Raw genomic sequence first — 20,895 nt, forward strand, 5'->3', positions numbered from 1 at the left:
ATCTGTGCAAGGTCCTCCTCAAGTGAGAGCCAAGGAGTGCCTGCATTTTGAAAGCAGCAGAGAACCAAACATCATGGAAGAATTACTTCTCCCTTCTTCCCTTCAGTACACCTTCCCAGGGCTATGTCACTGGCTATAAGTAGACATCACCCACAAGAAACTTTCCACTAACATTTTGATTGCTAAAATGAAAACCCCACTCTTTCAATGACAGCCCAACAGCCGTTCCTAAAAAAATTGTCATTCCTTGAATATTCACAGTCTTCCTGGCCTGGCAGAACAAGATGAGATGACTGGCATTTTAAGGTACCATCTTAGGGAAAGATTTCAAGAACTGCTCCTCAGATGTCTTTTTTAACTCTCATAAACTAATTCAGAATTTATTCTACAGCTATGCATCATCTGGTGTCCCACTAACACACCTAGGATGCCTTATTCTTGCAGTAAGCAGGAATCCATTTACATAATTTCATTAGTATCAGTAATATTAGGATCAAAGACCTGATCATATTCCTGGAGAATGGAATAATCCTCAGTCATTCTCAGCATTCAGTTTAAATCACATTTCACGTGATTCTAACAATTAATATAACCCACCATTTTGTTGACTTATTGCCTAAATAAAAATAGCTAAATACTTATATGCCAAATTAATGTTATATATTGCATCCAGTTTTCCTTTCTTATTCCACCGGTTAAGAAAGATCTCTCCAGCTAGTTTTGTTTCTCAGAGACTTATCTTCTGTCTGTTTTGTAAGTAGCACAATAAGTTCAGAAAGACCTAGAATGATTCACAAAAATCTATTGATGTTTTAGGTCTAGATTGTCTTTGGTCTCCTTGGTGAGTCAATAAAAAATAAAAAGGCAAACAGGAAGATATTTTTATAGTATAACTTCTCATTACTTATTCCCCTTTCATGTAGACCACTAAGTAGCAATAGCATGATTATTATCAACTGCTACTGACCTGACTTCTGTTTCACGAATGTGCAGTTTCAGCGTTAACTTGCTTAGCTCAACTACTTGTTTACTCTTCTCTCTCTCCAAGGTTACCTCTTTCTCTACATAGACTGTAAAATGAATCAAGGGAGATCAGGTGGTAAACTGGCCAGCTAACTCATGTACTTAGAACATTTTCAGCAGGGAGCCTCAGGAAGATGCTTCGCATTGTTACCCAGAGAAAGTGACAACTCTAAAGGAAGTAAAGACAAACTGATTTGGGGTATTCCCAGATAAGGTAGACCCAATAATTTTAAAGAAAACTCAAATACTATTAAACAGCAATACTGGCAAATTTTCAATGTTGGGAATGTGTTTTCTAGCACTTCTCTTTGTAAAACCTGCATAAATCTTAGAATTGCTCATCAGTAGTTGTAACTTGGAAAGCCTGAAATGGCCAAAAGAAAAAGACAGTCCACTGCCAGTTCTTTAAGAGACCCAGTTCAGGGCCCAAACCCTTCTGAGAATGGTACCTTGTTACTAACTCTCTTTCCAGCATATACATAGTGATAAAAGCAACTCCTGTAGGCAATGCTTCTCCTTTCCTCTTTCCCTTTTCCTCTTCCCAATTTTCACTCTCCCCCTCTCCTTTTCCCATTTCCTCCTTTCCTTTTCCTCTTTTCCCTTTCACCATTTTAGCTCCATATGCGAGGACTAAGCTGCAAATCTCAGCGGAGAGAGGGACAGATGGGTGCACGACGCCTGTTCTTTCCTTCCCCTTCATTTAAACACACTGCATTAAGAAATAGACACAATCTAGCAAGGCTGCTAATGCTACAGAAGTGTTTGGTTGGCACTGGCTGCTTTGCCAGGACTAAGGGAAATCCTACTGCTTAAGCAGTTGTCCTTGCACAACCTCACTTTGCAGAAAATCCTGACCCTTGAGGACTTAGCAGACTTTGCACACTTGATCCAGAGCTGCTCCTGGCTGTGACCCATGCCTACACCAAAGATGACAGGCAAAACAGTGAGAGCCATGGAGTGTGGTACCAGAGGACTTGCAACAAAGCTAATGTCAGTGCAAGACAAGAGAGGGAGAAGGGAAAAGAGGAAACAAGAGAGGAGGGGAGGCTTTCGTGGGACCTAAGAAAAGCCTTCCACTGCCTGTTTGGGACATGGAGTTGAACTTCCAACCTAAATTATCTTATGAAATGATATATATAAATGAAAGGCATAAGGTGACCTGAAAGTTCAGAATACTGTGGTCTTCTGTCCAAGATGTCACTACACTTTTTCACCAAGTTATTCTTGTTCAGTCATGGCAAAAAAGCTAAAAAGGGCACATACTTGTCAGTGTTAGGTTAACGGTGGGAATCAATGATCTTAATGGTCTTTTTTCAACCTAAACGATTCTGTGCTTCTATTATTCTTTTTAGCTCAGGTCCTCACTTGCATGAAAGTCAGTCCTTGTTTTGGTAGATACACTTAGTGTCTGATAATACTTCTCTTTTTTTTCCCCTTTGAGTGAAGAAGCAAGCCTCAAGAAGCCACAGATTTACCTCCAAGTGAAAGACAACGCCTAGTAATTAACTTTATTGCATCTTTCTGTAGATTTCACTCAGAGTTGTAAAGGAGGATAATAACTTGCCACTTCCTGCTGCATGTCCTCACAGAGACTTGCAAGATAAAGCCTGTGTCTGGGACAGATGCTGACCTGGATTAGTGGAAGAACCTGAGCTACCAGATCCATTCATGTAGTGCCCTGGGGCTGCATATTTGGGCAGAGGGGCCTGACTTCTGTCCAAAGAACATGTATGATGGAAAGGAGAGAAATAAAACAACACAGATCTGTTAACCAAAGTGCCCAATTGAAACACTCCATCTTCTGCATGGCTAAGGCCTTCAGTAAAAATAAAATGTCTGGACTAAGCCACACATAGGTAACTGTGCATATTATGAGTCTTTTTATTTTTTCATGCTCTAGTAGCAAACTTCTGGTAATTTTCCAATAACACAATATGTTGAATTCAGTGTAATACTTTTGAAAAATGTTGACTGAGAGGTTTGGGAGGTTGACTTTGTAAACTGGGAATATCCAAGGCAAGTAGCAGCAAGGGAATATCTAATATTTTTTTAAGAATTTCCAGACCAACAATTTATTTGCTCGAATTTCCATACAATTTCTGTGCACTAACAGAAAGGTTATCTCTATACAGTTTACATAGAGAGCTGTTCTTAAAGCTAACTAGTCATCATTTGATACAGATTAATCTAAGAAAGACAAAATTAAAAAAAAAAAGTTATTTTGCTTGCTAGTGATTGTTATGTCTGATTCATGTTTAACGAGTTTTAAGTTAACTGCTTACTAAGAGATAATACATGGCAGATCCAGAAATCCAATTTATGCCTGCAGTTCCATTGACTTCATTGGAGCTACTCTTGTTTTCTCCAGCTGAGTATGTAATCTCTTGAAGTTCTGGGAGGAAGTACATTACATTTTTCAGCTGGAAAAGTGGACCCAAATCTTTCAGTCCTGGGCTCTGAGCCAAGCAGCATAGCTTTAGCCTTTCCCACATTCAGCATCTACTTTCATTTCAATAGCAAAGCCTGGAAATTGTCAAAAACTGCTCTGGAGGTGGATCTGGTCCTTGTCTACAGCTACATTACTGACACGTATATCAGTGCTTTCAATATACTTACAGTCAAATGGCTTTAAAGACTGTGGAAACTTGTATATACATCTTTTAACAAGAGAGAAACAGATGTCCTTACAGTCAGTAATATGGGAGTCAGTGCACTCTTATCTGTGCCACCCTTAGCTGCAGGTCGTTTGAAAACTAGTCTGAAAGAAAGGGCTGTTTTTTCATCACACATGTATGTTTTGTAAACATAGAGCATCAGCAAAGTTAAAATACACTGTGTCTTCACAAGCTGAAAATATCCTGCCTTGAGATGGGGTTCAGACAGATTGGTCTCAGATGCTGCTCAGGCCCCTTTGTGAGCCTGCAGTGAGTTAAGTTTTCCTGCTATGGATCATGCAGATGGTACAGAATAACTGTGATTTCTGCAGTGATTAAGGGCAGAATTTTTTATTGAGTGAAGAGAACAAGCATTCTGTTCAGAGTGAAATTCCAGGCTTTTCAAAGTAGTGGGAGTTCTGCCCTTTGTATCACTGGAGCCTGTATTATCATTGATATTCCTAACCCATGTCCATGCTTACTGAAACCACAGTAAGACTTCTTCATATGTCCACTCTATGGGCCTTTAAGGAGGTAACTGTTGAATGAGAAGGATTCAGCTCATTTCTGAAGATCAGATATAGATAGCATGCATCGTAATTGCTAATCTTTGTAACAACATGTTTTGCAATTGAAGCCTTATGGACACAGCACCTAATGCTCTTGCCAGCATATGTTTGTGTCTATCTCTTGTGTACACAGATTGGTACCAAACCCACCGAGATACACAGAAAATATCAGTACTGAGAGGGCACATGCAATTAAAAGCTGTGGCCAGGGCCTGTAGTTTATTAAATGTTAACTGTCAGGAGGGAGTCGCTGCCCCAGCAACACAACAGCAGGCTTGGTCTCCAGCTCCTCATGGCCCTGCCCTGCTGGGCCATGGCCTCCACCAAACCAGGACCACTCATGAGCCCACAGCTTGGTCCAGTCTTGGGCCATCCCCAGGGACATGTGCAATGCCTGGGTCTGGGTCTGTCCAGAGCCCCCCAGCTGCCCTGCTTCTGGCTGGGCTGGTGGCACAAGCTCTGGCTGCCAGGCCCTGCCCTGATGGACCTCCATATTGACCCCCAGGCTGCAGGGAGCACTCAGGCTGGTGGCAACCTGACAGAGGCAGCTAGGGTTTCCTGAAAGACGTCTCTCATCTGTCATTAGTTTTGTTGCCTAGGGAAACTGTGATAAGGTCTCTTTTTGGCATGTATGGGAGAGAGATGAGTGGGAGGCTGAGGATGGGTAAAAGGTCATCTGCTCCCCTTTCAGCATGCAGCTGCAAATCCACCTCTGTCTCGCCTTCAGGATTCAAGGAAACCAGAGAGACCGAGAGGAACACAAAACTCACACAAAATCCCAAACCAGCCTCTCTTTGCTTTGATTCTCTTTAAAATGTCACTTTCAGAATTACTGACTGGTGCTTGGTGTCCACCTCTCACTGGACTCTCAGAGAGAGAGTTCACGCAAGTCTGTATAACCCTCTCGTGGCAATGAAATGCAAGGTTTGCCTGTGTTGTCATTGTCTACAGGCGCATGTGATGGGAGCAGGGTGTTTTATCCTCTGGAGTCAAAGGTGGCTGCATCCTTTCCTTTAAAACCACAGCTGATTGCTGCATTTCTTTTGTCAGCTTTTGAAGTCCTTCCACTGCCTTCATTCAGACTTACCTGAACACACTCTCACAAAAGTTGTAGTCCTTTTTAGCAAATCTTTTTATCAGATAAGCTGGTATGCTAAAATAATGACAGCATATATCTGCCTAAAGTGGTATTTAGTGTCATTTGATTTCAGTGCAAGTCTGTCTGAGGGAATGCTTTTATTCATGCTCTGCAGATGGAGAATTGAGGTGTAGATTGTAGGTGCTATCCAAAATCACACAGCATGCTTGTGACTGAGTTGGGAAAAAGGGCTTCTGATTAAATTATCAAGCAGAAATAAAATGAAAAAAAAAAAACCAACCCACAACTTTTTTTTTTTTTTACTTTTTTTTTTTTTTTTATGACACACAGTTTAACAGCAGAATTCATTGTCACAGAGGGTTGCCAAGACCAAAAGCATTAATGGTTTCAAAGAGGGAACAAACAGCTTCTTGGGAGAAAAAAAATCATCAGAGTGTATAAAATATAAAAATGCACACACAACCACCACTTTAGTAACTTCCTAAATGGCAGGAAGCTGGGAACTGGGTTTTGACAGAGAAATGGCTACTCTGCTGTTGCTCTGTTCACATCTTCTAATAGCTATTTTCAGATCTAGGATTCTAGTCTATATGAGTATGAACATATATATATACACTTAGAGATTTTTTCTTGCTCTTATACAATGCCACTATGTGATGTCTTTTGAGACCCTGCCCAAGTTTAGTAAAATCTCAGTGGTGGGTCACCTGGCTGATACAGAGTGCAACACATTCAACAAGAGGACCTACACAAGGAGTGAAGCAAAGAGAAAGTACTTCCCCACCCCACAGGTGATCTTAGGGTTGTATTTGCTAGAATAAGAAATGAGCACGGCTTTAGGTGCTAAGTCCAGCACTGCAGTCTTAAATGGAACCAGATGGCCTCAGCCAGCTTACAGTGCAGGTGGAAATCACAAGAACTGCTCCACACTACCACTGATGAGACACAGCAGTGCTGGATGCAGCTATGACACTGACATTTTGAAAATCTGGTTTTGGAGGCCTTACATTATGCATCTGTGGAGGTCAGCGGAGTCAGCTTGGATGGAGACAGATCTGCAACTTTGTCTTATCATGCTGTTGACACACAAGATGTTCTGGTAGCCCCAGTGCAAGGACTTCTATCCTTCCCAGCCTCTGTGGTCACTAATGCTGTAGCTTGCAACACAAGCACCCAGCTAGCAGCTGCCTCCTATTTGGGAAAACTAGGAAAAATACTGTGCACACTAAGCATCCTGAAGCCCATGGATGTCTATTATGGCAGCTATAATTCAGCCCAAAAGATTTAGAAATTAGTCAGTGTCCTTTCCGCTCCTGAAGCTGGAAAGGTTATTTAAATCAAAACTATGTCACAGGATACAAATGGAGGGTACTTGTGAAGTTGGTTTAATTCAGTGTAGTCAATGTTCATCTAGGCATGGTTCTTTTGCCTACATGTCATGCTTCATCTTGGAGGTGCATCCAGGTTTGCCTAGTCTCTTTCTGATGCAGGTGTTTTAGTGTGCTCCAGCAGCTATGTTCTCTCAGAGTAGTAGCTGCGCTGTTCCTGCCTTCAGGATCAGAAGCCTTCACTCAATGAGAAACTGCAATGCTCACCACGTATTTATTGGAGAATACTCTATGAAAAGCCATGTTAATGGACCATAACTCTCTCTATGAACAGAGCCTAAAGAATTCTCTGTATAAACTCAGCTTGTTTTAAACTGTTTTTCTATGGCTGTCAAAACTCTCTGTCATGTTTTTCTTTTAACTGCAGTTTTTTCAGCTGTCTCTTTTTGCAGTGCGAAGCTAATGGATGATCACATGTGGAAAAAAATAGTGATCCTAGCAGAGGTGGCAGAAAGGAACTAATATATATTTTTTTTCGTTTGTTCTGGTTTACCTCAAACTGCCCTTTAGTGTGTGATATTTGGCTGGTTACTCTTGCTCACTGCCTCTTTTTTACCTACAACACCTTTTTGATGTGCATAGCATGTCCTAGGACATAAAAAGAGCTGGCAGACAGGATAGAAAGGAGAAAGATGCTGTGAGATTGATCTGGTAGAGTTTTCATTGCATTGCAATTTCAAAGCAAAGGGAAATCTCTACCTGAATTAAAGCTTCAGGAAAAACTTAACATGGTATCAAAGCAACAGAATTCTTTCTTCTCTACCCTCCAATACAATGAGAACAAATGTTTAAATGTCCAGAATTTCCTGTGTTGTATGCACTATTCCTTATGATGTTACTACTAAACTCAAAACCAAAACTGGCTAGTAAAATGGCTATGTCTCAGCTGAAAGGCAAACACCAAGTAATCAGCAAAGCAAGTTTAATGTAAATTAGTTTCTAAATGGTTGGATCATTTGAATGATTCAAAATGTTTATGTTATTCTGGGTAGGAAATTTATTTTTCACACTGTTTTTTGAGCTAAGTGAAATTATAGCTGGAACTATGTCTTCAAATGGCTGCAAAATATAAGACTGGCTTTTACAGCTATACAAAACGCTTCTCGAGTCTTGTTGACTTCACCGGAATTGGTAAAATCCAGTGCGGAAAATCAGACTAAGTATCTGACTACTCTTGGCTGTTGTGGCACACATCACCTTTGTATCTGAGGAGTAAAGGCTGATAGCTGAAATCTGAAAATCTGAGTCAGCGTGTAGATGGCTGCTATTACCGAAATTTGGAAGACGTGGTTTTATTTATTTATTTATTTATTTATGGTCTAAATAAGCAGTTTCTCACTCTTAAAGAATTTATTACTCAAGGTCTTCTAGCTCTTGACAGCATACCACATTTGGAAAGATTTCAGTTAGCAAAGATGGTAGAGACTTTACAAAAGAAAAGTTATTTCAAGATATTTTCAGTAACCTGGCCAAAACCTTTTAATATAGATAAATGTGATTTGGTATTTCCAAAAGCAAAGGCGAATCCTTCTCTTCATGTATCTTTCATGTAACCTGGCTTAGAAAACAATCAACCTTTCCACTCTGTGAAACCTGTCGCTTCTCTATTTGGCTATGTTTCATCTTTGATTTTACAGTCAGAAATCAGCAATCTGGTTAGCATGTGTACCATTTCAAACTCCAGTTTTTCCCTAGTATACCCCTAATCTACCATGATTTGACAAAACGGTTAATGAATTAACTCACAGTTGCTAACATTAAAAAAAAATGGCCTATATAAAATCTGGGTGAAATTCTGTGCCATCAGACCAAATTTGCATGTTTAGGAAACATGATGATAGGCTGCCAGGCCCATAAAGATGCATTGCAATGCCATCAGAACCTCATAAAGAGTTTAAACTTCATTTCCTTTTGTGTTTTCATTTTCCATTCTTCGCAAAGGTGAATCAAGTTTTCCCCTCAGAGTCCTTTCTGGTGTTAGACTGCCTGTACCAATCACAGGGAGTTCAATAACATGAGGATCTTCAGTTGCAAAATTTTTTTATCAAGGATAGTATCACTTGAAAATAGGTTTGCTTTTACTTTAAGAAACTATTTTCCTTTTCAGTGTTCATGGGTAATATGATCTACTTTGGATAAACAGTTTAACCACACCTCTGGTCACCGGGGTCTCAGTATGGACACAGTTCTACAATATCTTTGAGGAGCTGCTGTTGCTGGAGCTGGGACCCAGAGTTGATGAACAAGCAGTGGTAGCTTAGGGGAGGAGGAAGAAAGGTGGTAGTGGACAGCCAGCCTAGGAGGAGAAGGCAATATGAAGTTTGACTAAAATGGGATGGAAACAGCTCTTCTTCAGGTAAATTGCTCCCCTTGTGACAGCTTTCTCACTAGAAGTTCACAATCACAGATGATGTCAAGTAAAAGGAGTGAATGCAGCACGCACAGTACTACTGCACATTCATGCCTTTACCGTCCTGCATCTTGGCCACTGAAACTGGAGTTTCATGTAAAAAAGGACTAAAATTGTACAACTGAATGCTGGCAGATGATACTTTTCTATATGGCAACTCAGGGAATTTGGTGACGATAAAGGGGAGAGCCCTGAGTAGCATAAGTAGAAAATATAGACTGGTATGTTATTTAACTGGGCTTTAGATAGACACTTTTATTTATGTGTTTGTGTTTTTTCAAACAAGATTGAATCTAAGTGTGTGCAACGATCATTTGATTCAGAGAAGCTGAATCTAGAAGCAAAACGGAGAGCACTGAAAAAAAAGAGATCACTTTAACCGTAAACTTATCCTAGCTGAGCTATGGGTAGAGCTCTGATACCTTGCAGGTATCCAGCGTAGCTGCGGAAACAAGATAACCCCAGTGCTTTTAGGTACATACCAAAACCAGAAACTGAGACATCTAAACGGAAGCAACAAGAAATCAGCTGCACATACTGAACTCTCTAGAGGTCAGGAACTACAAGCATACTCAGTTCCAGTCACTAGATGCACCACCTTCCTTGCCAAACTCATGGCTGATGCTTCTGAATGCTTTTTAGCAGAAGATATGAGAAACAGTTCTCATCTGGTCGTGCTTCGTTCGTCACATTACACTTGATTAAAATCTGAATTTGGCAAATCCTTGAAGATCTTATTATTGAAGGAATGCTACACGTGATGCAAAGCAATTGCTGGAGGTTTTTTTTTTAACACGGCACGGGCCTGTAAAACTTACTCTGGACTCACAAAGGAAAGTTGGATGGTCAGTGGACTGCAAACCAGGATCATGTGGGTGGTCTCTCTTGCCAGTCACGAAAAAAGAGTATGCCGAATACATACAGTTCCCCCTTTCTCTCTCAGTGTTTTGGAAAGCTAAGGATTTTCCAGGTTATAATAGCTCATAATGGTGTTGGTTCCTACAACAGGAACCACCAGAAAGGAGTCAGGCCTTTCTGAGATGGTTGCCCACAGGACAGCTCAGCATTCTGAAACAGTTGTATTTTAGCCTACGGGACTTTCACATTAGAGCAGCCATACACTCAAATTTTCAACAGCAACTCACTGAAAGTTTCCTATCGCTTGGTTGTACCTGTGAGCAACTTGAATTTTATTCACATTTATTCACTCATCTAGAAGCCAACCTGATTTTCAGGAAAGGATGCTTGTGCCCCTGTTCTGCTGTTTATAGCTGTTAAATGCAGGTGAGCTTGTAGCTCTGGAGAGATTTTATCTCCTGATTTTAGAAATGAAAAAATATACATTAGAAAACAAGCTGCTATTATTCAAATGTTAGCCTAAAGGTGACAAGAGCAGGAAACTGGCTGTAACCTCAGGCGCTTGTCATGCTGTTGTTGTTCCATTAGGCAAGAGAAATGAAGAATGGAAGCATGCATTGGTGGCCAGAGAGATGGACATCTTTCATACAGTTATTGAGGGAATCCAGTACAGTACGAGGACTCGCTGCAGTGTATTCTTGAAAACTAAGTATTGTCTGCAAATCAGAGAAAACGGATCTGCCCACAGAAATAAGTGGTTTCCCTTCTGCAGTGTTGTGACTACAGCACTGATCTCTGCCTCTGTGTGAATTCCTAGACTGAAATGTTTTAGAGATTTTAAACTGTTTTCAACTTACAAATGGTCTCAACTTATTTATTTATCTGTCTACTTATTTATTTATTTATTCATTTTTCTGAAGGATCAAAGTAATTTAGCATAAACTACTCTGTTGCAGAGCCGGTAGAAGTGTTGCTGTTTTTCAGGTAACCACCTGTTTTGTGCTTGACTTCCAGATCTCCTAGGTGCCATATGCTTTAAGCCCCTGGAGTCTGAAAGGAGTCGAGGAGCAGCTCCTGGCTGCATTCTCTACAAATAACTTAGAGACAGAAGTCCACTATGTAGCACAGTCTCCTGGGAACTGTGATTTACAGTCCAGCTTGCTGTTTTCCTGAGACTAATACTGAATCCTCATACTCTGACACAGTGAAAACACACCCTTTCCAAAACCCCATGTCATATTTTACGTACTGTTTAATCCTTGAGAGACATTCAATGAAAGAAGGTAGGCTGAAACACACATGAATACATATGTGAATATGCATGGGGCATTTCTGAAAGCATTGCTTTTCGTAAGATTAAATATATGCAGATGCATTTATAAGCAGTATAAACTCCCTCTACCTTTCCCTTTCCGATCCCTTACTGCTCTAGAACAGTATTTGTCATGGCCTCAAACTACAGCTCATGCCATGCATTCTGAATCATAATTTCTCTTGTCCAGCTTGCTTTGCTGTTACCCTGACCCTAACTATTTCTTTTCTCTTGTTGGAAACATCTTGTACGACTGTGTGAGACTGTCTGGCTTTAGCTCATCTTGTGCTTTATGACTTTCCTTTTGCAAAATCCTTCTTCTGTACAGGATGAAAAGTGATTGCTTCTCATCCTTACCGTGTCTTTCCGTTAGTCCAGTGGATCTCCACTGTATCTGTTCTGAGAGAGATTTAATATATACTGCAAGCTCCTTGACTGAGGCATTAAAACAGACTGCAATACCACAACTCCATTAAAATCAACAACAATTGAAAAAGTATACATGTGCAAATCCCACAAATCAAAACAAAGACTAAGTCATTAATGGTTGCCATGCTCCCAAAGAGCATTTTCAACAAATAAATGATTTTTCTAACTCAGCTTTACATATGTTGGGCTTATGTTCTTGAATAGTATGCAACTGGCTATGTCATATTACTTGTGTATATAATATGTAATCTCATATAGCTTTAATAAGCATACTATGAGGTACTTACAGTACAGGTAGACTGTATGTATGTCATATGTAAGACACATGATGTTATTGGTATAAATTTAAATATTAAACTCTGATATTTATCTGTATCCATAAAAAGTTTGGCATGTGACTGAAAGACAAGCACCAAGGAACTGCCTTGGTTCCCTCAAGCTCTACATAAGTGTGACTCAGTACATCCCATGCCTCCCCTTACATGTCACAGCCATGCTTTGTTCACTGCTCCCATCTACCTGGGGAACCTAGAAGTGGGAAGGGAGCACTTTTCCTTGTCACCCACTGAACATGGGCTTTTGGGAGACCAAGACTGCAAAATCTGGCACTGAGCACACCTCTCCCCTCTCTTTTTTTTTTTTTAAACAGACTTAGGTTGTAGACAAACCTTCATGCACTTTAGAGGAAGACACATCTTAGTGCTGTGAATGTAATATTGACAGCTGCAAAGGAAAACAAATGACATAAACAGAGTGCTTCCCATGAGCCAGGCTGCTGTTTGATTAGTGTCTGTTCGATTAGTGTTTCTTCCGTTCTATTCTCTGAGCTACTCCCTGTCTCCTTTAGCTTCCTTCTTTCTGTCTCCCACTCCCCCTCACTTTCTCAGGTGGAAAATAGGATGTGGCCCCCTCAATGTGTCTGTCAAACATTTTGGCTCTTCAGCTAATCTTTGACCGGACCTGACTGTGCCCCTTTCAATGAAGCAGACGATTGGTTTCCAGTTAAAACTTTGGGATCCTAGGGCTCAGGAAGAATAACTCCAAGCACTGCATTTGGAAAACCTTTATTAACAAGTTGGAAGTGAATGAAAGGTAATAATTGCATTTAAACAATCAACCAAAGCAAAGCTCACCTCTGGGTTTATAAATTTGCAGGGAAGCCATAATTACAAGGGGCTTGTGTAGCTACATAGCATTTACTTTGAAAATCGGACAGCCACCTTGCTCCCACTGGATGCATAATTGGGTCCTCACAGCCCTCTTGAATCAAAGTAGTGTTGCAGTAAAAGTTTATTTATCCAGTGCTCATTAAAAGAGAAGCTGAATGGAAAACTCCCACTTTGGGGATGGGATTAGATAGCCCTAGAGTATTCCTCCTCCCATGCTCTTTCAAGGTTTTTTGTTTCTAAATCTGCTCAGCAAGAAAAAGTAAATTGCCAGAAGTGAGATTAGTGAGGAATATTGTCCCAAGGACAATAAAGCTTTATTACAAGGCTGGTATGAGATCCCTGCTTCAAAAAAACTACAAGACCCGGAGGTGTGTGAGCTCTTAATTGCCTACCTCTGATAAACTGGCAGAGAAAAAAAAAAAAAGCAACCCAAAAAAATCCTATTCAGCAGTGAATTAGCCTGGATCAAGTCCACTTGCTAATCAGAGTTTAATGAGGATGGTGCTGGACTTAGAATATTCAGAATGCTCAAAACTGCCCTGGCTTCATGTTTGTACAGTTAGTATTTCCTCTCTGCTGTCACTTCTGCACACAGGCTCTCATGAATCTTTAGAAAAGTTAATTATGTCTGGGACAGGCATGGTAGGGAGAGTGGGAGAGTATGTACCTCAGGACAGAAAACGTAAGGCTGAGAGTTACTCAGCTTATTCATTCCCATATCATCCAAATTCTCTACGCCTCAGCTGGTGGGATAAATACCCGATTTGCTCATTGTTAGTCAGACCCAGAGAGCCTGGATATATAACAGGATTTCTAATACTGTATCACAGTCAGCCTTTATCTTCTCTTCCTCTCAAGGGAATCCACAGGGTAGCTGTGTGTGCCGGCCCCAGGGTTCAAGAATCACAGGCCACACCACTGGCAACCACAACTGCTGTTTGCTGGTTATACAACCCCTGATAAAGACCTGGAGCGATGCAAATATAGCCACTGTGCCAGAGAGCTCCATGTGTAAAATCAGGAGGTAGATGGTTTGTCTCTTGTTGGGGATACCGAAGTTAGTGAGTTAGCCCACTGCAGTAGCTATGTGGCCAAAAGGAGAGGTCTTTGTGCCCCCAGTAGGCTCCCTGGAGAGGAGCAAGAGGCAAGTGGACACTGGCAGGTGCCATTTGGTCTCCATTCCTCATTCCTGTCCTACTGCTCTAAACTAGATACTATAATGGCACCATATATTTTAAAAATTACCCGAACAAAGAACAAGAACTCAAGATTTGATACCTTATAATTATGGCCTTGATTTAGGATGTAGGACTGACCACATGAGGCTATAAAAGCTTATACACAAACGTCTTTGTCTTTCCAGGGCAGCATATGACACTCATACTGTAAGAAAAAAGTACCCCAGATTCTTCTTTTGGCCAACACGAGAGCTGTATGGTTCAGTCAAAGCGAAAATCAGCAAAGATGCTATTGAGTGTGGCTACAGTGGGTCAAATACATGCTGTCTTATGTACAAAGCTTAGTTTGTCCACAGCCTACCCCTCAAAGTCCAATAAATCTTACAAACTAGTTATAAGCCTGTGAACTCTGTATACTTCAAAGTGTGGGTTTCCCACAGCCTGATTAACCTTGCCCTGATTTTATACTGTTATTGAGTTCAGTGGAGCAGCTCTTGGTTTTCAGAAATGTGTATGAGAGCAAAATAAGTCGTGGGAGTTCAGGAGTGGCTTTCTAACACTCAGATTTTCTTGAGTATTGTGTAAAAATTGCACTAACCAAGATTCCTGTCTGTCCTTGTAGAATGTTCTTCCGGATAGCAGGGAAAGCATGAATTTTCCATCATCTGCCGTGAATAAGTCTGGTTGATTTGTTTCATTTAGACAGAATATTTTCATGACATTTGCTGGTGTGTGGTGTCACAAAATCCAACACTGTTATTGGTTTTGGTGAGAGTAATATGTTGAGGCAGGATGTTATCAATTGAAGGTTGGAACTATGTATAAAACACAAACTAAGTACAACCGATCCCAGGTTTTCTCACTCTTGACAGTCATGTCATCCATTATGCAGTGAGAAGACTTCAAGTACCTTTTTTGCAATGGTATCTCAGAGAGAGATTAATCAATCAATCCAATCTCCTTTATTTTTTTTTTTTTCCCCCTAAAATCTAGAGGAATAATATCAATCTGGCAGCAAGTTAGGAGCATTTTATCCAAGTATTAACATACTAAAGCACTAATATCTGGTGCCAAGGAAGGCAGTGCTCATATTGACCATACAAGGGATATTTGAAAAATGAAGACTTGCTCAGTAAATAAAAAACTGCCTTAAACAATTTTTATAGACATTAACATTTTTTAATGAAAAGGCACTTTTAATGAAAAGGCCATTGTCCAAAAAAGATCTTCAAGTCAATATCCCACTATGATGTCTGAGAAAAAGGCATTGTCTTCACAGAATACTTATGCAAGCATGGTCCAATACTACAGAAATGTAATACAAATGCAATTTAATGTAATCTGACCCCACCACAAATAATATTTTAGAGCAGCAAGGGAATTGAGAAGAGGAAAAGCAGGGAGAGTTTATACTGTATACATAAAAAACTGCATATATTTTATGCTGTGAGGAATAACTTTTTCTGAAATACTTTGCAAAACCTGTATAAAACCTGGATGATTCTCTGTAGAGCTTCTTCTCTTCTTGCTCTAAACTTTCATCAATTTCAGTCATCAACATGCTGAAATCCAAGCACTTCTTAAAGGGTATGCATTAGTAGACAAAAACTAGCTACAGCTACATTTTTTGAATTTTCACATAGCTTATGATTCAGTTTTTCTTCTCTTGTTTTACCAGGAAGCACACTTTATCTGAGAATCTGCATAATAGAAATATTTTGTGACTAGATATTGAAAGAAAATATGTTCATGTAATCTGAGTATAAACAGGATCTTTCTAAAACAGCACATAGTTCACGCACCATTTAGAAGCAACAACTTTCTTTCCAGCACGTAAAATGATCATATTTGATAATTCAGCATTAATATAAAGAGCCCTAGGTAAACCCAGCCAGATATGAAATACTTGGGTTTAAGAATGCTGAGAAGTTCCATCTGGATGGAAAAATTCTTCAGTGAAGCATTTAGACATTTCCAGACAATTTTTCTGACATTTTCAAAAAGAAATGTTTTGATATTTCTGAATCAATCATTTCTGTCCTTCTCATGCCATACACTGTTTTGCCATTTTGACATTTTGTTTCAGTTCAGGTCAAAACCAAATATTAAAATATCCCTGCAGTAAGAAATTCCAGTTTTGGATCAGGTCTGCTTCTGATAATGAACCACATGTAAAGTTGTTCAAGATGTTATGAATCTCAAAGAAACTTTGGTTCAGGTTTGAACTGCAGCTGAAGGTTCAAAACTGTTCTTATTTTATCCAAATTACAAGGGAAAACTTGCCAATGACTCTAAAAGTCCTTTGCAAGATATAGAATCCTTTTGTTCAAGAAAAATCTGCCAGAATTTAAACTATATAATGCATTTCTAGAAGCTTTAAGGAACAACCATAAAGTAAGATTTATAAGACAAACTATTGAGGCAGTGCAAGGTCATAATGAAATCCAGCGCTTGCATTATAGCTAAAAAAGGTTAATAATATTTGTAGAAAGTCAGTGTGCAGTTCAGGATCTAAATTACTCTCATGTAAATCCAGTTACAGAAGGCTCAAACTTAAATAAATTTGAGTGCTGAAAAGACTATGAGTTGCCCAGTTCAGGCTTGATTCTTATCTCTTTCTGCAGATGCCCTGTTTCCTTGAGATGGAAAGACGGATGGGGATGATGCAAAGCCATCACTAGAAGCATTGGACCTCACTGTTTTTGTATTTGTCCTGGGATCCAGGATTGACTTCCACTGGAGCCGGTGACCCAGAATTTAGTTCCTGCTGTGGTTTTTTGCATCCACCCTGTGCATGGAGGCTGCGGCCACCAACCTCACTGTGCACTGGCCACGTACAGCTGAATATCCTGTTCTGAAAGAAAAAGGAATTTCTAGGCCACTTGCTGCTTTAACTTCTTGAGCTACAGACTGGAACACACTGAGCTGTACGAACAAGCTGTATATCAAAGCAGCTATTGGGCTGCGGTAGTTATTCGCAGGAGACCGAGGCAGCCTGGAATCTGTGACATGAAAAGGTAGCGTAAAGAAAGCCTGGACTCCTGGGAGGTGCAAGAGGTAATTTAATATCATCCCATTGGCATAGAATAAATGCGAATGAGGGAGAAAAGAGGCCCACAGTTTACAATAGACTGGGTAATACTGCATGCATTTTGAGCAGGCGCAAAAGAACAGTACAACAAATGCTTCTAGAAGTTTCTTAAAAAGCAGCCTTTCTGCTTAGATAATTTTTCAAGGGCCTGTTATGCAGGAATGAAACAACATTTTAAAAAGAAAAATTCCAAGTCACGAACTACTTCTTTGAAGGAGTTCCCAGCTCCTTCAAAACTAAGAAAGGGTTTGTGTTCATTTCAAGTTTTGGGTGAAAATTTGGGTCAAGTTTCAAGATGGTTTCTCGACCTCTAATTACTATTATTAGCACTCCTAAATGGACTCTTTAGAAAATCCCCTGACTAAGGAGGGCTGGAGTGAGCTAATGAGTATGAGAGCGAGAAGAAGGTCCTTGTTTGAATTTTAAATACTCCAGCTCTCTAATTGGGGACCAACGAAGAATGCTTCTTTTGGAGTGGAGAGAGTTCAGGGGCAGGTGGGAGCAAGAACAATATTTTTTAGACCTGTCACTTTAAAATATACCCACTGCTGCTTTGACGTGGCACCGAATGAATTTTTAAGCAACAATAAGTAACCTTATCCTCCCTTTAGGCACTTGCGGGGCTTATTTGTTTTTGTTTTTTAAAAATGAGCTGGGCAGGTTTTTCCAAGGTCTCATGGCTTTAATGAAGAATAACAATCTCTGATGATCCTGGCAACAGGCATCTTTTCTTTTCCAAATAAAAATGAAAAAGCAGAGAGTCTTGTGCCTAGGGCTTTGTTATGTGTTAGACCAGCAGAGTTCCCACTGACAGTGCTGTTCCAATTGGACACTTTTCCTGTGTTTCTGTATTTTTGTTTTTCCCTTTTTCTGGTAAATGTATTTTTTGGGCACTCTTCCCACCATTGCATGCCCCATTCCCACCCCCAGGGCCCACCTTGATTTTTTTCCTCAGAGGAACTACAGCTGCAGTAGTCTTATCCAGCACAGAGAAGATGTCCAGAACTTTCTTTTGAGACAGAAATCTATTTTAGTGATCACCACCTGAACACAGCTGGCACAAACCACATATTTTTTCTTAAAAAAAAAAATAAAAAAGAGGAACACATTTACAAAAGTATCTATTTCTTCTTTTTTGTCTACAAGACTTGTAAAAGCTGTTGTATATGCTGATGTACAACATTATGAGTCCCTCATGAACTTAGAAATGAGGTAGACTCATGAAAGCTTTGCAGATTGGGCTGTACGAAGTATTTCAGAAGGCACTTCCAAGTCACGAAAAACAAAGAATCTAAGCAACTCCCTGTTTCCTGGAACATTTTCTATCTATAAGCCAAGGAATACAATGAACTGAAATATTTCATTTTCACTGTTTTTTTTTTCCAATTATTTTTTCTTTTGCAACTACGCATATATCGTCAATTCCATCCATGTGAAGCAATACAAGTTTAAGGATTACTTGGGGTCAACCCAAACTTTCTCTATTATATAATGTTCGTACTCTCTGGCTGGACACAAAACTGAGTCCCACAGTTCCGTGCTGGCAAACTAGCTGGGCGTTAGTTACTGACTTGTGATAAATTGCATACTTGTTTTCCACCTTACACATACGCCTGTACAGCCCTTATTGTTACTCTACCGAAAAAAAAGGAAGCCTCATTTATATTAGAAAAATTTGCTTCTGCCTATGAAATGCTTTAACACCAATGCAAGGCAACCTTGCTCATCCTTTTGTGTTTATAGACAGCTGGTAAAAATCTGTCAAAAGTATAACAGCCTGATTTTACAAAATAGTACTGACAAGAATGGCAACTTAGTTAATCTAAAGTGTATCAGAAAGGGTCAAAATGTGTTTATACAGCCATGATTACAGAGCATGCTGTGGCCTAGTCCTGTAATGTGCTGAAGACTATTTGTTTTGTTGGGCCTTTCCAAAGCAGTTTGGCACAGGCTAGTGAAATACATAAAACTGAAGAAGCGATATATAGCTTTCCTCCCCTTCTTGCATGACTCTTTCACTCAGTTACACAGTTTTCTTGACATTTTACTGACATTTTGGCTTTTGTGAGAAAAGACAAGGAATTAGAAGCTAGGACTAAGAGGAGAGACTGACTTATTTACTCTTACAAAAAATTTTATAATATACTGCACAGAGTACTTCTTAAATAATAGAATCATACGATAGTTTGGATTGGAAGGGACCTTCAAAGGTCATCTAGTCCAGCCCCTGCAATGAGCAGAGACATCTTTGACAAGATCAGGTTGCTCAGAGCCCCATCCAGCCTGTCCTTGAATGTCACCAGGGATGGGACATTTACCACCTGTTTGGACAACCTATTCCAGTGTTTGACCACCCTCACTGTAAAAATTTCTTCCTCATATCTAGCCTGAATCTCCCCTCCTTTAGTTTAAAACCATCACCCCTTGTCTTGTCACAGCAGGCCCTGCTAAACTGTCTGTCCCCGTCTTTCTCATAGGCACCTTTCAAGTACTGAAAAGCCACAATAAGGTCTCCCCAGAACCTTCTCTTCTTCAGGCTGAACAACCCCAACTCTCTCAGCCTGTCCTCACAGCAGAGCTGTTCCAGCCTCTGATAATTTTTGTGGCCTTTTCTGTCCCCTCTCCAACAGGTCCATGTCTTTCCTGTGCTGAGGGCTCCAGAGCTGGACACAGAACTCCAGGTGGGGTCTCACCAGAGCAGAACAGAGGGGCAGAATCACCTCCCTTGACCTGCTGGCCACGCTGCTTTTGATGCAGTCCAGGGTATGGCTGGACTTCCGGGCTGCAAGTGCACATTGCTGGCTCATGTCCAATCTGTCATCCACCAGTGCCCCCAAGTCCTTCTCCACAGGGCTGCTCTCAATCCCTTCATCCCCCAGCCTGAATTGATACTGGGGGTTGCCCCAACCCATGTGCAGGATCTTGTACTTGGTCTTATTGAACCTCATGAAGTTCACATGGGCCCATTTCTCGAGCTTGTCCAGGTCCCTCTGGATGGCACCCTGTTCCTCAGGCATGTCAGCTGCACCCATCAGCTTGGTGTCATCCACAAACTTGCTGAGGGTTCACTTAATCCCACTGTCTATGTCATTGCTGAAGATATTAAACAGTACTGGTCCCAGCACAGACCTCTGAGGGACACTATTGGTGTCCAATCAGACATTGTGCAATTGACTGCTGCTGTCTGGATGTGATCATTCAGCAAGTGCCTCGTCCCCTGAACAGTCTACCCATCAAATCCATGTCTCTCCAATTTAGAGAGAAGGACTATATCAAAGGATTTACAGAAGTCCAGTAGGCAACATCCATAGCCCTGATGTAGTTACTCTATCGTAGAAGGCCACTAGATTGGTCAGGTAGGACTTGCCCTTGGTGAAGCCATCATGGCTGTCTCAAATCCTCCCTATCCTCCATGTGCCTTAGCAGAGTTTCTGGGAGGATTCATTCTTTGATCTTCCCAGGCACAGATTTGAGGCTGACAGGTCGATAGTTACCGTGGTCTTCCTTTCTACCCTTTTTAAAGATGGTTGCCATGTTTCCCTTTTTCCAGTCACCAGGGACTTCACCTGACTGCCGTGACTTTTCAAATATCATGGAGTGTGGCTTGGCAACTACATCAGCCAATTCCCTCAGGACTCTGGGATGCATCTTATCAGGTCCCATAGATTTATTTGTGTTTAGGCTCCTCAGCTGGTCTCAAACCTGATCTTCTCTT

This window comes from Nesoenas mayeri, assembly GCF_963082525.1.
Source record: "Nesoenas mayeri genome assembly, chromosome: Z".
Lineage (NCBI taxonomy): Eukaryota > Metazoa > Chordata > Aves > Columbiformes > Columbidae > Nesoenas > Nesoenas mayeri.